This window comes from Bufo gargarizans, chromosome 6 (genome assembly GCF_014858855.1).
Source record: "Bufo gargarizans isolate SCDJY-AF-19 chromosome 6, ASM1485885v1, whole genome shotgun sequence".
Taxonomy (NCBI): domain Eukaryota; kingdom Metazoa; phylum Chordata; class Amphibia; order Anura; family Bufonidae; genus Bufo; species Bufo gargarizans.
In genome coordinates, this window is record NC_058085.1 from 39,871,211 (window position 1) to 39,888,340 (window position 17,130).

At 42.8% G+C, this 17,130-nt stretch overlaps 1 pseudogene; it reads right to left on the minus strand.

Annotated features, from left to right (window-relative positions):
- Positions 1–2,313: 2,313 nt before the first annotated feature.
- On the minus strand, positions 2,314–16,230 carry LOC122941956 (annotated as a pseudogene).
- Positions 16,231–17,130: the final 900 nt, after the last annotated feature.

The following is a 17,130-nucleotide window of genomic DNA, read 5'->3' on the forward strand; positions in this document are numbered from 1 at the left end:
ACCAACGATTTATTACACTAGAGGGAGGAAGGGGGGCCCGTTGGGGGGCGCACACTGTGCCACCAACGATTTATTACACTAGAGGGAGGAAGGGGGGCCCGATGGGGGGTGCACACTGTGCCACCAACGATATTCAAACTGGGGAGGGGGGGGGGTTCTGCCCCCTGCTGCCTGGCAGCCCTGATCTCTTGCAGGGGGATATGATAGTACAATTAACCCCTTCAGGTGCCGCACCTGACGGGGTTAATTGTGCTATCATATCCCCCTGTAAGAGATCGGGTGCTGCCAGGCAGCAGGGGGCAGTCTTGTACAAAGTTTGTAGTGTATTCTAACTAGAAGCGTCCCCATCACCATGGGAACGCCTCTGTGTTAGAATATACTGTCGGATATGAGTTTTCACGAAGTGAAAACTTAGATCTGAAAAAGCTTTTATGCAGACGGATCTTCGGATCCGTCTGTATGAAAGCAACCTACAGCCACGGATCACGGACACGGATGCCAATCTTGTGTGCATCCATGTTCTTTCACGGACCCATTGACTTGAATGGGTCCGTGAACCGTTGTCCGTCAAAAAAAATAGGACAGGTCATATTTTTTTGACGGACAGGATACACTGATCACGGCCTCGGCTGCAAAACGGTGCATTTTCCGATTTTTCCACGGACCCATTGAAAGTCAATGGGTCCGTGAAAAAAAACGGAAAACGGCACAACGGCCACGGATGCACACAACGGTCGTGTGCATGAGGCCTTACACTGACATGGAAAAGGACCTAGGAATTTTAGTGAACAGCAAACTAAGGCTACTTTCACACTCGCGTTCTATGCGGATCTGTCTTGTATCTGCACAGATGGATCCGCACGAATAATGCAAACGTTTGTATCCGTTAATAACAGACCCATTTGCATTATTCATTAAAAAAAAAGTTAAAACGGATCCTTCTCGACTTACATTGAAAGTAAATGGGGGATGGATCCGTTTTCAATTGCACCATATTGTGTCAGTGAAAAACGTATCAGTCCCCATTGGCTTACATTGTAAGTTTAGACGGATCCGTTAGGCCCCGCATAGTCAGACGGTCACAAAAATGCTGCAAGCTGCGTTTTTGTGATCGTCTAAAAAACACAACGGAGGCCAAAGGCAGCCAAATTGATGCATTCTGAATATATACATATAATTAATCACCATGGTAAAAGATCATGTGACGTACCATGTGATGACCGGAGTGACGTCATCAAAGGTCCTTTACCTGTATTTAATGCTCACCACAGGTCCTATTCAACAAAAGGAAACAGAAGGAGATGCCGGGCTTCGCGATCAAGTGGACTAAGGTGAGTTAAATTATTTGTTGTTGTTTTTTAACCCCTCCAGCGCTGTTTTACTATGCATTCTGTATTCAGAATGCTATTATTTTCCCTTATAACCATGTTATAAGGGAAAATAATAATGATCGGGTCTCCATCCCGATCGTCTCCTAGCAACCGTGCGTGAAAAATCGCACCGCATCCGCACTTGCTTGCGAATGCTATCCGATTTTTACGCACACCAAAATCACACAATATAGAGCATGCTGCGATTTTCACTCAACGCACAAGTGATGCGTGAAAATCACCGCTCATGTGCACATCCCCATAGAAATGAATGGGTCCGGATTCAGTGCGGGTGCAATGCTTTTAACTCGCGCATCGCATCCGCACGGAATACTCGCCCGTGTGAAAGGGGCCATAGGGTTTTTATTGCCTTCCTCTGGATCAACTTGCAGGATAACAGGCCGAACTGGATGGACAAATGTCTTTTTTCAGCCTTATAAACTATGTTACATCCTATCTGTCATTCCACTTGACTGCAAATAACTGGACATTTCCAAGTGTGATTGTCGCCTCTTTTTCCACATGTCTGGACACCAGCTCTTGTGGGAATCCAGCTCTATTCTTTGGACTTTTACATACAGGGCCCTGAATTTGCAGATTTACAGGAATGGAGGGTCCCCATACCGATCACAGGCAGCGTGGGAAACTAAGGTTCTTTTTCTTAAATTATCTCTCGCCAAACATTGTGTTTAGAGGAGATATATAAAAATAAATAAATTTAGTTTCACTTTTTACTGGATCTGTCCTTTGATTACCAATATTCATTCAATACAGGAGACCAAGTTTGTTTGGGGAGCTCTCACAGCAGTCCCAATCATCGCTCCAAGCCCTCGGCTAACTCTGGTAACTAAAAGCAAGGCACTGTTTTATCCCTGTAAAAAGGAGTATCTAAAGGAATAAAGCCAGGTTAATGACCACCATAAAAAACACATAAGGGAGGTCACTAACGGGCTAAGCATGAAGATGGCTTCTCTTATATGTGTTTTTTTTTATGTTTAACAAGAGTTGATTTACAGTTAAAACATTTCCCACATTCTGAACATGAAAATGGCTTCTCTCCTGTGTGATGTCTCTGATGTATAACAAGACATGATTTCTGCTTAAAACATTTCCCACATTCTGAACATGAAAATGGCTTCTCTCCTGTGTGATGTCTCTGATGTATACCAAGACATGATTTCGTCTTAAAACATTTCCCACATTCTGAACATGAAAATGGCTTCTCCCCTGTGTGATTTCTCTGATGTTCAACAAGACATGATTTCTGCTTAAAACATTTCCCACATTCTGAACATGAAAATGGCTTCTCCCCTGTGTGATTTCTCTGATGTCTAAATAGAGATGATGAAGTAGTAAAACATTTCTCACATTCTGAACATGAAAATGGCTTAACCCCCGTGTGAATTCTCTGATGTATAACCAGATCTGATTTATGGTTAAAACATTTCCCACATTCTGAACATGAAATTGGCTTCTCTCCTGTGTGATTTCTCTGATGTCTAACAAGATGTGATTTCTGCGTAAAACATTTCCCACATTCTGAACATGAAAATGACTTTTCCCCTGTGTGAATTATCTGATGTCTAAATAGAGATGATGAAGTAGTAAAACATTTCTCACATTCTGAACATGAAAATAGCTTCTCTCCTGTGTGATTTCTCTGATGTATAACAATACCTGATTTAGTCTTAAAACATTTCCCACATTCTGAACATGAAATTGGCTTCTCCCCTGTGTGATTTCTCTGATGTATAAAAAGACCTGATTTATTTTGAAAACATTTCCCACATTCTGAACATGAAAATGGCTTCTCCCCTGTGTGATTTCTCTGATGTATAACAAGACCTGATTTATTTTGAAAACATTTCCCACATTCTGAACATGAAAATGGCTTATCCCCTGTGTGATTTCTCTGATGTATAACCAGATATGATTTAAGGTTAAAACATTTCCCACATTCTGAACATGAAAATGGCTTCTCCCCTGTGTGAATTGTCTGATGTTTCAATAGAGATGATGAATTAGTAAAACATTTCTCACATTCTGAACATGAAAATGGCTTCTCCCCTGTGTGATTTCTCTGATGTATAACCAGATATGATTTACGGTTAAAACATTTCTCACATTCTGAACATGAAAATGGCTTCTCCCCTGTGTGATTTCTCTGATGTATAACAAGTTCTGATTTCGTCTTAAAACATTTCCCACATTCTGAACATGAAAATGGCTTCTCCCCTGTGTGATTTCTCTGATGTATAATAAGACCTGATTTATTGTGAAAACATTTTCCACATTCTGAACATGAAACTGGCTTCCCTCTTATGTGAGCTGTTTGACGTTTAGCACCTCTTCTGTTTACTTTATTCGGTGTTACATTCTGTGATGAATCAGAACATCCGACCTGTTTAAAAGAATCAAATGATGCATTGTTGCTGTGATTGGATGAGGGTTTATCTTGCATATTGGCATGGTCTTCAAATGTATCTCGTGTGATACCACAATCATCTACTTCAAAATCTGAAGATACCAAATGTTTCTCTAAGTTCCTGGTACAGTCATCTGCCAAGAATCAAACACATTTTATTATTGATGAATAACATTAAAATTGTATTGAAGTTTTATAACTTTTCCAATTACAAACAGGATTCCAAAAAAGTTGGGACACTATACAAATCATGAATAAAAACGGAATGCAATGATGTGGAGGTGCCAACTTCTAATATTTTATTCAGAATAGAACATAAATCACGGAACAAAAGCTTAAACTGAGAAAATGTACCATTTTAAGGGAAAAATATGTTGAATCAGAATTTCATGGTGTCAACAAATCCCCAAAAAGTTGCAACAAGGCCATTTTCACCACTGTGTGGCATCTCCCCTTCTTCTTACAACACTCAACAGACATCTGGGGACCGAGGAGACCAGTTTCTCAAGTTTAGAAATCGGAATGCTCTCCCATTCTTGTCTAATACAGGCCTCTAACTGGGCCTTCTTTGTTGCACCTTCCTCTTTATGATGCACCAAATGTTCTCTATAGGTGAAAGATCTGGACTGCAGACTAGCCATTTCAGTACCCGGATCCTTCTCCTACACAGCCATGATGTTGTGATTGATGCAGAATGTGGTCTGGCATTATCTTGTTGAAAAATGCAGGGTCTTCCCTGAAAGAGATGACGTCTGGATGGGAGCATATGTTGTTCTAGAACCTGAATATATTTTTCTGCATTGATGGTGCCTTTCCAGACATGCAAGCTGCCCATGCCACACGCACTCATGCAACCCCATACCATCAGAGATGCAGGCTTCTAAACTGAGCGTTGATAACAACTTGGGTTGTCCTTGTCCTCTTTGGTCCGGATGACATGGCGTCCCAGATTTCCAAAAAGAACTTCGAATCGTGACTCGTCTGACCACAGAACAGTCTTCAATTTTGCCACACTCCATTTTAAATGATCCCTGGCCCAGTGAAAACGCCTGAGCTTGGGGATCTTGCTTAGAAATGGCTTCTTCTTTGCACTGTAGTGTTTCAGCTGGCAACGGCGGATGGCACGGTGGATTGTGTTCACTGACAATGGTTTCTGGAAGTATTCCTGAGCCCATTCTGCGATTTCCTTTACAGTAGCTTTCCTGTTTGTGGTGCAGTGTCGTTTAAGGGCCCGGAGATCACGGGCATCCAGTATGGTTTTACGGCCTTGACCCTTACGCACAGAGATTGTTCCAGATTTCTCTGACTCTTCGGATTATGTTATGCACAGTTGATGATGATAGATGCAAAGTCTTTGCAATTTTTCGCTGGGTAACACCTTTCTGATATTGCTCCACTATCTTTCTGCGCAACATTGTGGGAATTAGTTATCCTCTACCCATCTTGGCTTCTGAGAGACACTGCCACTCGGAGAAGCTCTTTTTATACCCAATCATGTTGCCAATTGACCTAATTAGTGTCAATTGGTCTTCCAGCTCTTGGTTATGCTCAAATTAACTTTTTCCAGCCTCTTATTGCTACATGTCCCAACTTTTTTGGGATTTGTTGACACCGTGAAAATTTGAATCAACGTATTTTTCCTTTAAAATGATACATTTGCTCGGATTAAACGTTTGATCTGTCATCTACGTTCTATTACAAATAAAATATTGACATTTGCCATCTCCACATCATTGCATTCAGTTTTTATTCACAATTTGTTTAGTGTCCCAACTTTTTGGGAATCCGGTTTGTACCTTATTTTGCGGTGTAAGACAATAGTGACATATTTGATTAGTTATACGTCCGATAGACAAATTTAGCATTATGAGTTTCTATAGTGTAAAGAGGTAATTGCTGTGTAAGTGTTTGCTGGTTGATAGTATTTGTAATGTAGAGGACTGGTTGTTATTTTAAGTACGGACTTGGTTGATTATTTTATGTAGGTTTGGGGCTTGTTTATATATTTAATGTAGATATCCATCTTTATATGTTTTCACTGTAGTATTGCTGGTTAGTCATGGTGTTTCCATTATAACACTGGTGTCACAAGGGTGTCAAGAGCCACGTCTGACTCCGTTATACCCGGGGTCAGGAAGTCGCAGCGGGTGGCTGCGCGCTCTATGTCTAAAGATCACATTGTTTCTTAGCGATTGTTTTCTGTGTTTGCTTTGCAATCCTTTTTGTCTCACTCAGGGATCCGTAGCTTCTCCTCCTCAGCTGTTTCTTGTCTGCCACTCCCAACCTCCTTATATTCTCTTCTCACACTTCTCTAGTTGCCAGTTATAGAGCTTCCTGCCTGGACTTCTATACTGACCCACTGGAGCTGTGAATCCTGGTTGTTGTTCCAGAGTGCTACCCTCCGGATCCCTGTTGGGCTTTTTGTTGTCTCCTGTTGTCGCCCACCTGGGATTATATGTTGAGTCTGTATTGTCTGTCCTCCCCTTGGTGTTTTCCTTTAGAGCTAGTGGTGCGGACTAGTGTTCCCACCGCCCTGTTCACTATCTAGGGCTCATCTTAGGGAAAGCCAGGGTTTTAGGCACGTGATCGGCGTACGGGTGAGGAACCCGTCTAGGGACGTCAGGCAGCCAGGTGCCAGCCGCAAGGTGAGTCAGGGGTCACCACCTTCCCTCTCACTTGGGCAGGGCCTTCCTCTTTCCCTCCCTCTGTGTCACGTATGTGATAGTCACGCCGATCGTGATAACTGGTCCGTAGTATGAAAGACCCAGTGAATGTCCGGGTTTGTCATCCCTGTATATTCCAAAAAGGAAGGACAACACAAAACACAACGAAAAAGGGAGAGAGCCTAGATAGGTTCATAACATATGGGACCCCATGATTGAGGGCATATGGGCCCTAAATTGAGGGCATATGGGACGCCATGAATATGATGTAGTAGTATGGGTGTGATGGCAGAGTCATCCCATTTAGAAATTGAGGGCCCAGTTGATGTCGGATTCTCTTTGTCTCGTGTATCTTTGTCATGTGTAATTCTTATGGTATTGGTCTTTGTCTTTATATCTATGGTTGATATAGTTTCTGAATTCTTGTTAGTGAAGTAATAGGCCTTTCTGTTTATGTGTAGTGGGATAGTGAGGGGCGGCTGCTCGCCAAGGGGCAACCTGAAGGACTATAATGACCCTACCGGTTACTCATCGAGGAGCGACAACCGCCCCAATCAGAGGAAACCAAAGATCTCCATCTCTGCGTTCAGTCCATTTGGCAGGACAGAGTTGAATTCGAAGAACCTCCTGGACTTTATTCTCAACATTTTATGTATAAAATTGCCCCCCCCTCCAATCCTTCTTTACCTTTTCAAGTGCCGTATAGTTTAATCAACTAGGGTCTTTGTTATGAGTAATTCTGAAGTGATTTGATACTGTGTGTTTGTCGTAACCTTTTCTTATGCTTGCAATGTGTTCAGATACACGTTTTTGGAGTGTTCTTTTGGTGCGGCCGATATATAGTTTTTGACATGGGCATTCTAGGGCATATATGACTTCTGTTGAGCTGCTCGTTAAGAATTCTTTAATTTCTGGTTTACGGAGGTTTGTTTTGGATATGACACAGGTGGTTCACAAGAAAACTTCACCTCTCCATAAAAGCCCAGGCCCAGATGGACTGTCTACAATTTATTATAAATCCTTCCAAAACATACTTCTACCAGAACTACTTTTGGTATGTAATTTAATCTGGGAGGCGAAACCCCTGCATCCACAGATGTTGACAGCGCAAATCACTATCATACCCAAGGAGGGCAAAGACCCATCTTCCTGCTCCAGCTATCGGCCAATTTCTCTACTTGATAATGATTTGAAACTGCTGGCTAAGATGTTGGCCACTAGGTTACAACCTCTCCTCCCACAGCTGATACATATGGAACAAGTTGGATTTGTAAGCTGGTGCAAAGAGAGAATGAACTGGTAATGGTACTTCTAGGTACGGATGTCGAAAAGGCATTCAATAGGGTAGATTGGACACACATGAAAAATACTTTGCAATTCTTTCACATTCCCGAAAAGCTTTATTAACCTCTTTAGGACACATGACGTGCCGGTACGTCATGTGTTGTTCCGATCACTGCCGCCCGGTTGGCGGTGATCGGAACAAGGTGCCTGCTCAAATCATTGAACAGGCACCTCGGCTAAATGCGCGGGGGGGGGTCCAGTGACCCCCCCATGTCGGTGATCGCAACAAACTGCAGGTCATTGCTGACACCCTGGTATAAACGGCTGACATCTGTGATGCGATGTCAGCCGTTTAACCCTTTCCATACTGCGGTCCGTACAGACCGCGGTATGGAAAAGGTTAACAATAAGAGGGGGCTTCCTCCCTCTCCCATCGGGGGGCTGCTGTTCCTTTGCAGCCCCCGGACAGAATGCGGTGACAGAGGGAGGGAGCCCCCCTCCTTACCCTTCCCCGTGTGCGCAGTTGTGGCCACAAATGAGCAGTCGGGGAAGGTTCCCATGGCAACAGGACGCCTTCTCAGGCATCCTGCTGTCCATGGTCCTAAACAGATCTGTGCTAAAGGCATAGATCTGTTCAGACAAAGTGTAAGTAAAATACAGTACAAAACACTATATAGTGTACTGTACTGTATTATACAGACATCAGACCCACTGGATCTTCAAGAACCAAGTGGGTCTGTGTAAAAAAAAAAAAAAAAAAAGAAGTAAAAATCAAAAAACACATTTATCACTGATTAAAAATGAAAAAAAATAAAAATAATTCCCTACACATGTTTGGTATTGCCACATCCGTAACGGCCTGATCTATAAAATGGTCATGTTACTTTACCCGAACGGTGAACGCCATAAAAATAAAAAATAAAAAACTATTATGAAATTGAAATTTTGCCCACCTTACTTCCCAAAAAAGGTAATAAAAGTGATCAAAAAAGTCGCATGTACGCCAAAACTGTAACAATCAAACCGTCATCTCATCGCGCAAAAATCATACCCTACCCAAGATAATGGCCCAAAAACTGAAAAAACTATGGCTCTTAGACTATGGAAACACTAATACATGATTTTTTTTTTTAATCATTGTGTAAAACATACATAAATAAAAAAAAAGTATACATATTAGGTATTGCCGCGTCCGTATCTACCGGCTCTATAAAAATATCACATGATTATATATATATATATATATATATATATATATATATATAATTTTTTATATATTTTTTTTGCGTGTATACACAAACATAAAGACATTTATATATTGTGAGAATAAACCCCGGGTGCTGTCATGAGCTTATGGAAAAGTGATTACCGGTGAGTGTAATCTTAGATTTCCCTTACGCCCATGACAGCACCCTTGAGAGACGACTAGAATAGTAATCCTTTTAGGGGGGGGGGCGGGACTACTGCCTGGAGGACTTTCCTACCAAAAGCTAGCTGCCTAGGTCTAGTCTGTAATGACGAAAAAAGGTACATGGAGACTGGCATGTGGCTGCTTTACAAATCTGTTCTAAGGAAGCATCAGCCCTCTCTGCCCAAAAAGTAGAAACTGATCTGGTGGAATGAGCACCAAAACCTTCCGGGGGGGGGGGTTTCCCGGCAGAAGAATAGGCCAAAGTAATGGTGCTTACAATCCATCTGGAAAGTGATTTAGGAGAGGCTGAGAGACCCTTGTTTTTTAACCACTGAATTGAATAAAAAGCTTAGAGGTTTTCCTCCTTGGATATTACTAGTCAATGTAATGGGATAGACATATTTTTACATCTAAGCAATGGAGTTTCTTCTCTTTTCATTATTTGGATTTTGGCACAGAGAGGGAAGGACAATGTCCTGTGTTCTATGCAACATAGAAACTACCTTTGGCAGAAAGGAAGGGTCTGGCTTAATAAGTACCCTGTCATCCAAGATGTTAGTATAAGGTGGGGATGTTGAAAAGGCTGAGGTGATCGCCACCAGGAAGGCAGTTTTGAAGGAAAGGAGTCTTATAGGTCCTGTAACGGTTCAAAGGGAGGCTCCATGAGGCTAGTGAGGACTAAGTTGAGGTCCCAGGGGGGACCGAGGGTCCGAGTATCGGTCTAACTCTGCTGATCTCTTAAAAAAAAAAAAAAAATATATATCTCTTAACCCAGGGATGGTTAGCGATCGGGGAGTCAAAAAAGGTACTTATGGCAGATACCTGTACCTTGAGAGTGCTAGGCCTCAAATTCTTTTCATGACCGGCTTGTAAAAAATCTAAGATCTTACACATAGGGGGAGGGTTTAAAGGATTCACCGGATCCTTATCAAATTTTTGTAAGGTCTTCCAAATTCTGAGGTAAATTGAGAAGGTAGCCTCCTTTCTGCAAGATAGCAAGGTGGAAACGACTTTCTTGGAGAGGCCTCTACTTTTTAGGATTTCCCCCTCAAGAGCCATGCTGTTAGATGCAACTGTTTTACATTCGGAAAGAGGACAGGGCCTTGAAACAAAAGATCTAGGAGAATCCAAGGGTCTTCTAGGGAGAGTTTCCTCAACCAGGTTCTTCGGGGCCAAAATGGAGCAATCAGGATCACTCTCGTTCGTTCTTGTCTTAATTTTTGGAGAAACCTTGGAAGGAGTCTTAGTGGAGGAAAAGTGTAGAGTAGCTGATTCAGCCAATGGAGGGAGAAGAAATCTATCCCCGTTGGTAAGTCTTTTGACCTGAGGGAAAAGAAAAAGTTGGCATTTTCTGTTCTCCCTGGTTGCAAACAAATCTAGTTGCGGACGACCCCAGAGGAGAGTTATTTGGTTGAATATTTTTTGATTCAGACACCATTCCCCCTGGACCAGTGTGTTTCTGCTTAAGAAATCTGCTACCTTGTTTTCCGTCCCCTTTAGATGTACCGCCTTGATACAAAATAAGACTTTCTGATTTGGTTCCTCCTTGTCTGTTCAAATAGGATACGACTGTGGTGTTGTCCAAAAAAAATCTTTAGAGCTTTCCCCTGAAGTAAAGGAAGAAATTATTTTAATGCAAGAAGAACTGCTCTCAGTTCTCTCATGTTTTGAGAGTCTTGACTCTCTTCCTTTTTTCATACCCCTTGTTGTAAGTTTCCCTGACAATAGGCCCCCCAGCCGAAATTCTGTTGATTCCAAGGGAGACCTTGGGACAGATTTAAAAAGGATTCAGCCACCAGCGTAAAGATTGAATTACATGAGGGGGGAGTGGAAGTGGTGCGTCCAGCGGAAAACGGGCACCCTGCCATTCTTTCAGGATTTGCCATTGGAGGGGTCTGGAGTGAAGCTGACTCTAATTGACCGCCAGTATGGTGGAAGTCATTCTGCCCAACACCACCATTTCCTGCCTGATAGTACGGTTCTTTGCTACCATCAGGGATTGAACTCCACTGAGTCCAGGATCATTCCTAGAAAAACACATTTTTGGGAGGCTATTAGTTGCGATTTTCCCCAGTTTATCTGCCAACCGAGTTTTTCTAGGATCCGCACCACCTCTTTGAGATGCAAGTCCAGACGGTTCTTTGACTCTGCCACCACCAAAAAATCATCTAGATATGGAATTACTAGAATGTCTCTCTTTCTCTCATGTGGGCCATGACTTCTGCCATTACTTTTGTGAAGAGTCTGGGAGCCTGAGAAATTCCGAAGAGCCGTATATTGTAAGTGATGAATCTGATTCTCTATTGAAACTGCGACACAGATATTTTTGATAGTCTGCGTGAATTGGGATGTGGTAAAATGCATCTCATATCTATTGTGGCCATGAAACAGCCCTCGAATAGAGGTTTTAAAACTGACTGAATTTACTCCATTCTGAACTTCTTGTAAGAGAGAAACTGATTTAGATCTTTTAAATTTATAATTGTTCTGAACGTGCCTTCTGGTTTGGGAACCAGAAAAAGGGAAGAATAGAAACCTTTTCCTTTCTCTGACTTTGGTACTGGAACAAGGACATTTTTCTCTAAAAAAGAGAAAGAATCTTCTGTTGCAAAGCTAGGTTTTTTTACCGAATCTCTTAAGATATTTGTGACTTTGAATCTCTCCGGTGGGCGAGAGACAAACTCTAGACGAAAATCTTCCTTTATAATGCCCAAAATCCAGAGGCTTGAGGAGATTTCCTCTCAAGCGTGAAGGAAATGAGAGAGTCTGGTCGCCCACAGGAGAGAAACCGTAATTGTTGAGTGGGTCTGGAACCTGAGGAAGATTGGGAAATGAACAGGAAACCCTCATCTTTCCTGCTCTGAAATCCTTTCTTTGCCCCTTATAAAATTCCTTTTTGTTCTTCTGAAAAAAAAAAAAAACAAAAAAAAAAAAAACGCTGCTTTTTTTTTTGGGGGGGGGGGGGGGGGGGGGTCTGGAGACAGGGAATCCTTTTTTTATTATCGGACGCCTTATACAGGTATGGCACTAAGTTTATTTTTAGATCTTGTGTCTCCAGACCATCCTTTGAGACAGATAGCTCTCCTTGCTGAGTTAGAGAGTGCGGCTGATCTAGCATTCAATTTCAGCGCATCTGCTGAGGTGTCTGAAATGAAATCAACTGCTTTAAGGATAGTGGGAAAAACAACTAGCAATTGATCTCTCAGGGTTTTATTTTGGATGCAAGATTCCAATTCTTGTAGCCATAATTTTAAAGATCTAGCGGTGGATGTGGCGGCAATATTCGGCTTGAAGGCCTGAGCTGAGGTCTCCCAAACTTTTTTGAAGTAAATATCAGCTCGTCTATCCATGGGATCCTTAAGTGTGCCAAGGTCCTCAAATGGTAAGGCCGACTTTTTCGAGATTTTAGCAACTGGTGCATCCAGTTTAGGAGGCCTGTCCCAATTAGCAGAGTCCGCCTCATCAAAAGGATATTTCCTTTTTACATTTTGTGGAACAAAAATTTTTTTATAAGATTTTTTCCACTCCTTTTGGATCAGGAACTTGATGTTTTCATTTACGGGAAAAACTCTGGATTTTCTCTGTCCTGGATCGCCGAACATAATATCCTGAATGGATTTCGGATCTCTGGATTCATCAACTGTCATCGTAGCACGGTTGCTTTTAGTAAAGCCTCCGTATTATCAGGTGAAAAAAGTGGCCTGCCAGTGGTTTCCTCATCCTGTGACGAGTCCGAACTATATAAGATTTCACCTAGCTCATTTCCTTCTGACGAATCGAAATCTGACGTTTTAGTAGCCATGCCTTGTTTGCCCGAGATTACGGAAGGGAGGCTATTTTTAAATACGTTCATGGAATCAGATACTTCCGATTTCACCATCTCTCTAATACTTTGAAGTAGGGATGGGGACTTCTCTTCCACTACTTTGTCGACACAATGTTGACATAACATCTTTGGCCAAGAGGGGGCGAGCTTCTTTTTACACATAGCCTTTCTAGGCCCCTCTTTTATTGTCTAAAAATCAAGAAAAGAAAAAAAGAATGCCTTAGCATAACAGAGAAAATAAAAAAAAGACTGGGGACCCTTACCCCACCAGGAGTACAGGTCTGACTTCATGACCCTTCTGCAGCTCAGCACGCTGGCCACTCTCATCCTCCATAGCAGATACAGGATAGAGCGTTTTTGAGAGGAGAATTCGGGCCCTCTGTAGGCTGGCTGGCCTGCTTCTGACTGTGCGCTTTAGGGAGTATGGAATCCCTCGGTCGGATCCCTGCTGGTGCTTGCTGCAGCCTTTTTAGTAGGGAATTAAATTCCTACTTCCGGAACGCAAGCTGCATGCGTTCCAAACACCGGAAGTTATATTGGGCACATCCGGTTCTCGCGTGTCGCACGAGATTTCGGCCCTCTCGGACGCCCGTACCAATTAGGATGAAGGAGAGGGAGGCCCCAACCCCCTGAACACTGCCAGGAAGCGCCAGCGTGCTGGTCGCACCTCACAGTGCGACCCGACTGCAGCAGAGCACCAGCACAAGAAATTCCAGGACCCCAGAAACCAGCACCAGACTTACTCCAGCGGCTCCTAGAGGAGGCTTACGCCGGACCAGGTAACCCCTCTCCACCACAATACGGGGGCCCTGCAGCCTAAATCTTTTGCTCCCCACAAGGCCGTCCTATCCCTAGGACAGGAAACAGGAACTGGTGGTCTAGGGGCCATGCTCCTCCTTAAGAGCTCTTCACGAAAGTTCCGGTTTCCTGTCCTGGATAGAGGCGGTCTCTCAAGAGTGCTGTCATGGGCGTAATGGAAATACTATATTATGTACAGGTAATACCGATTCCACTGCCTAGATCTTTCTTTACACACCTGAGGAAAACACTCACCAACTTATTATGGAATGGGAGACGACCTAGACTGTCAAGCCCAGGTGGTACAGACAGTTATATACTTATATTACATGGCCATCCAAAGCCTAAGGCCTCTTTCACACAGGCGTTGCGTGTGAGAGCCGAATGGGATGCGGGTGTGTCGCGGGAAAATTGTGCGATTTTGCCTGCGAGTGAGGTGAGTTTTGTATGCGATTGCGTGGCGTTATTCAGGTTTTTTTCACGAGAGTGCAATGCATTTTGCACGAGCACAAGAAAAAAACTGAATGTGGTACCCAGACCCAAACCTAGACTTCTTCACTGAAGTTCGGGTTTGGGTTAGGTATTCTGTAGATTTTAATATTTTCCCTTATAGCATGGTTATAAGGGAAAATAATAGCATTCTTAATACAGAATGCTAAGTAAATTAGGGATGGAGGGGTTTAAAAAAAAATATTATTTAACTCACCTCTTCCACTTGTTTGCGCTGCCCAGCAAGTCTTTTCTCTTCTTCTTTAAAGACCTGGGAGGAAAAGGACCTTTGGGAACGTCATCAAAGGACCTTGATGGACCATGTGATGAGCGCAGAGACGGCACCAAAGGTCCTTTTTCTCCCAGGTTCTCAAAGAAGACGAAAGACGACGAGCCGGACAGCGCGAACATGTAGATGAGGAGAGTTTAATTTTATTTTTTTTAACCCCTCCATCCCTAATTTACTTAGCATTCTGTATTAAGAATGCTATTATTTTCCCGTATAACCATGTTATAAGGGAAAATAATGTAGATCGGGTCCCCATCCCGATTGTCTCCTAGCAACCATGCGTGAAAAATCGCACCACATCCGCACTTACTTGCGATTTTCACGCAGCCCCATTCACTTCAATAGGGCCTGCATTGCGTGAAAAACACACAATATAGATCTTGCTGCGATTTTTAAGCAACGCACAAGTGATGCGTGAAAATCACCGCTCATGTACACAGTCCTATTGAAGCAAATGGGTCCGGATTCAGTGTGGGTGCAATGCGTTCACCTCACGCATTGCACCTGCGCGGAATTCTCGCCCATGTGAAAGGGGCCGAAGCATCTTCGAATGGATATGTAACCCTCCAGGTAGGTTACACATATCCATAGAACAATCAATTACTAACATACCACTACGATCCCTGGTATTAGCACGAATGGATAGGTCAGATCTCCCTAAAGCTATTTCCAATTCAATAACCCAAAATACCGTGAAGCTATGGTTTACAGAACCTGCGACAACCCTGCTTACAAACCCCTTGACCCCCTTACTACAAGTTAGAGATGTAATGTGGGACTTGTCCTCGGAGTTTAGGTCATCGCTATGAAAGGCTTGTAAACATAAGTAAACAACATTATAGAAATACTAAGGGGAAATATAGATCAACTAGAAACCACAGATCAATTGGTTTACTAAGATCATTTTCAGAGAACCCACCTGATACATATTAATAAAATACAGACACCAGATGATCCCACATACACTAGCTTTGAGAAGATGGTAATGGATTCTAGAGAACCTATCAAGAAAATATCCCAACTATACACATCACTTCTCCATACAGGATGGTTAAGCAAACCAGCTTCCATTGTCAAATAGGAAGAAGACCTAAAAATAACTTTTTTAGATGAAGACGTAAAATATTTACTGGCGTCCGTCTGCAGGAAAATTATTACAAAATACTCACCAGGTGGTACTACACCCCGGAAAGACTACATAAAATGTTTCCAGCATCCTCTCCAACATGTTGAAGGCGTTTAAGGAGCATGGGAACCTTTTATCATGTATGGTGGACATGTCCGATGCTTGTCCCATTTTGGACCATAGTGTATGAAACATTAGCCAAATTGCATAATAGGATGATCCCATGTCAGCCACAGATGTGTTGCTGGGTATGTTGGCTCCACCAAACAACTCCAACTACGAGAGCCGCCTACACCAGCACGTGTTAGCAACGGCGAGATTGTTAATAGCTCAGTACTAGAAGACAACCGCCACCCCGCAATTGTCACATTGGCTTGTTAATGAAAAAACTGACAGAAGAGAAAACTAAAAAATGTAACATAAAATGGTATCATCCAGTAAAGGAGTAGAATCTGTGGGTCTTCTCTGCGTTACTTAGTGGTCACTACTCACCTGGGCGGTTATCTGTAGGAATGTCCTCTGTACTCTGCTCATCACCCCTCACATATGTCTCTGTAGGATTAATATTGTTCAGATCTTCACCCGGATTAACAAGCTGTGAAAGAAATATTGTAGAAGTCATCAGACGGTTGGAGAAGTCGCGTGGAAGGTTTTATATGACCTGAAAAGACAACCAAAAATGACCGGACAGCAGGAGATATCTGACCCAAATATCTGCAGGTCTCCTGTATAAATCCAATCTGATTGCTTCGTTATCCCAACCAGTTTGCAATGCAGGGAGAGGAGCCCTTATATTCCATCCCTAACATTACATTGTGTGTATATACCATTACATTGTTTGTGCACCTGTTGCCCTTGCTGGCCGCCCCAGGGCTGTGAAGCCGGTAAGCCAAAGTTCTTTCGGTCCATGGCTTGTTTACCTCCTCGGAATGGGTATAATCATCTGCTCTGCTGCAGCCAATGACTGGAAGCAGGTGACCATGCCTGTGCCAGCGAGGAAGCAAACAACATTTACTGGAAGATGGACACAGGAGCTGGCACACATAACCAGAGCTGAGGGTAGCAGGTACGTATGACTCTTTCCATATGGAGGCTGCGGGCACATGTGAAAAGTTACTTATTCCTGAACAAACCCTTTAATACTGTCTTCCTGTTCTGTCTACCAGTTTTGGGATGACTGCAGGCATGAAGATACTGTACCTAGTATAAGGGACAGGAGAGAAGACAGGAGAGGTGAGAACTGATTATCTATCACCACTAGATCATCCCGATTATCACTGTCTATAGTATAAGGACAGGAGAGGTGAGAACTGATTATCTATCACCACTAGATCATCCTGATTATCACTGTCTATAGTATAAGGACAGGGGAGAAGACAGGAGAGGTGAGAACTGATTATCTATCATCACTAGATCATCCAGATTATCACTGTCTATAGTATAAGGACA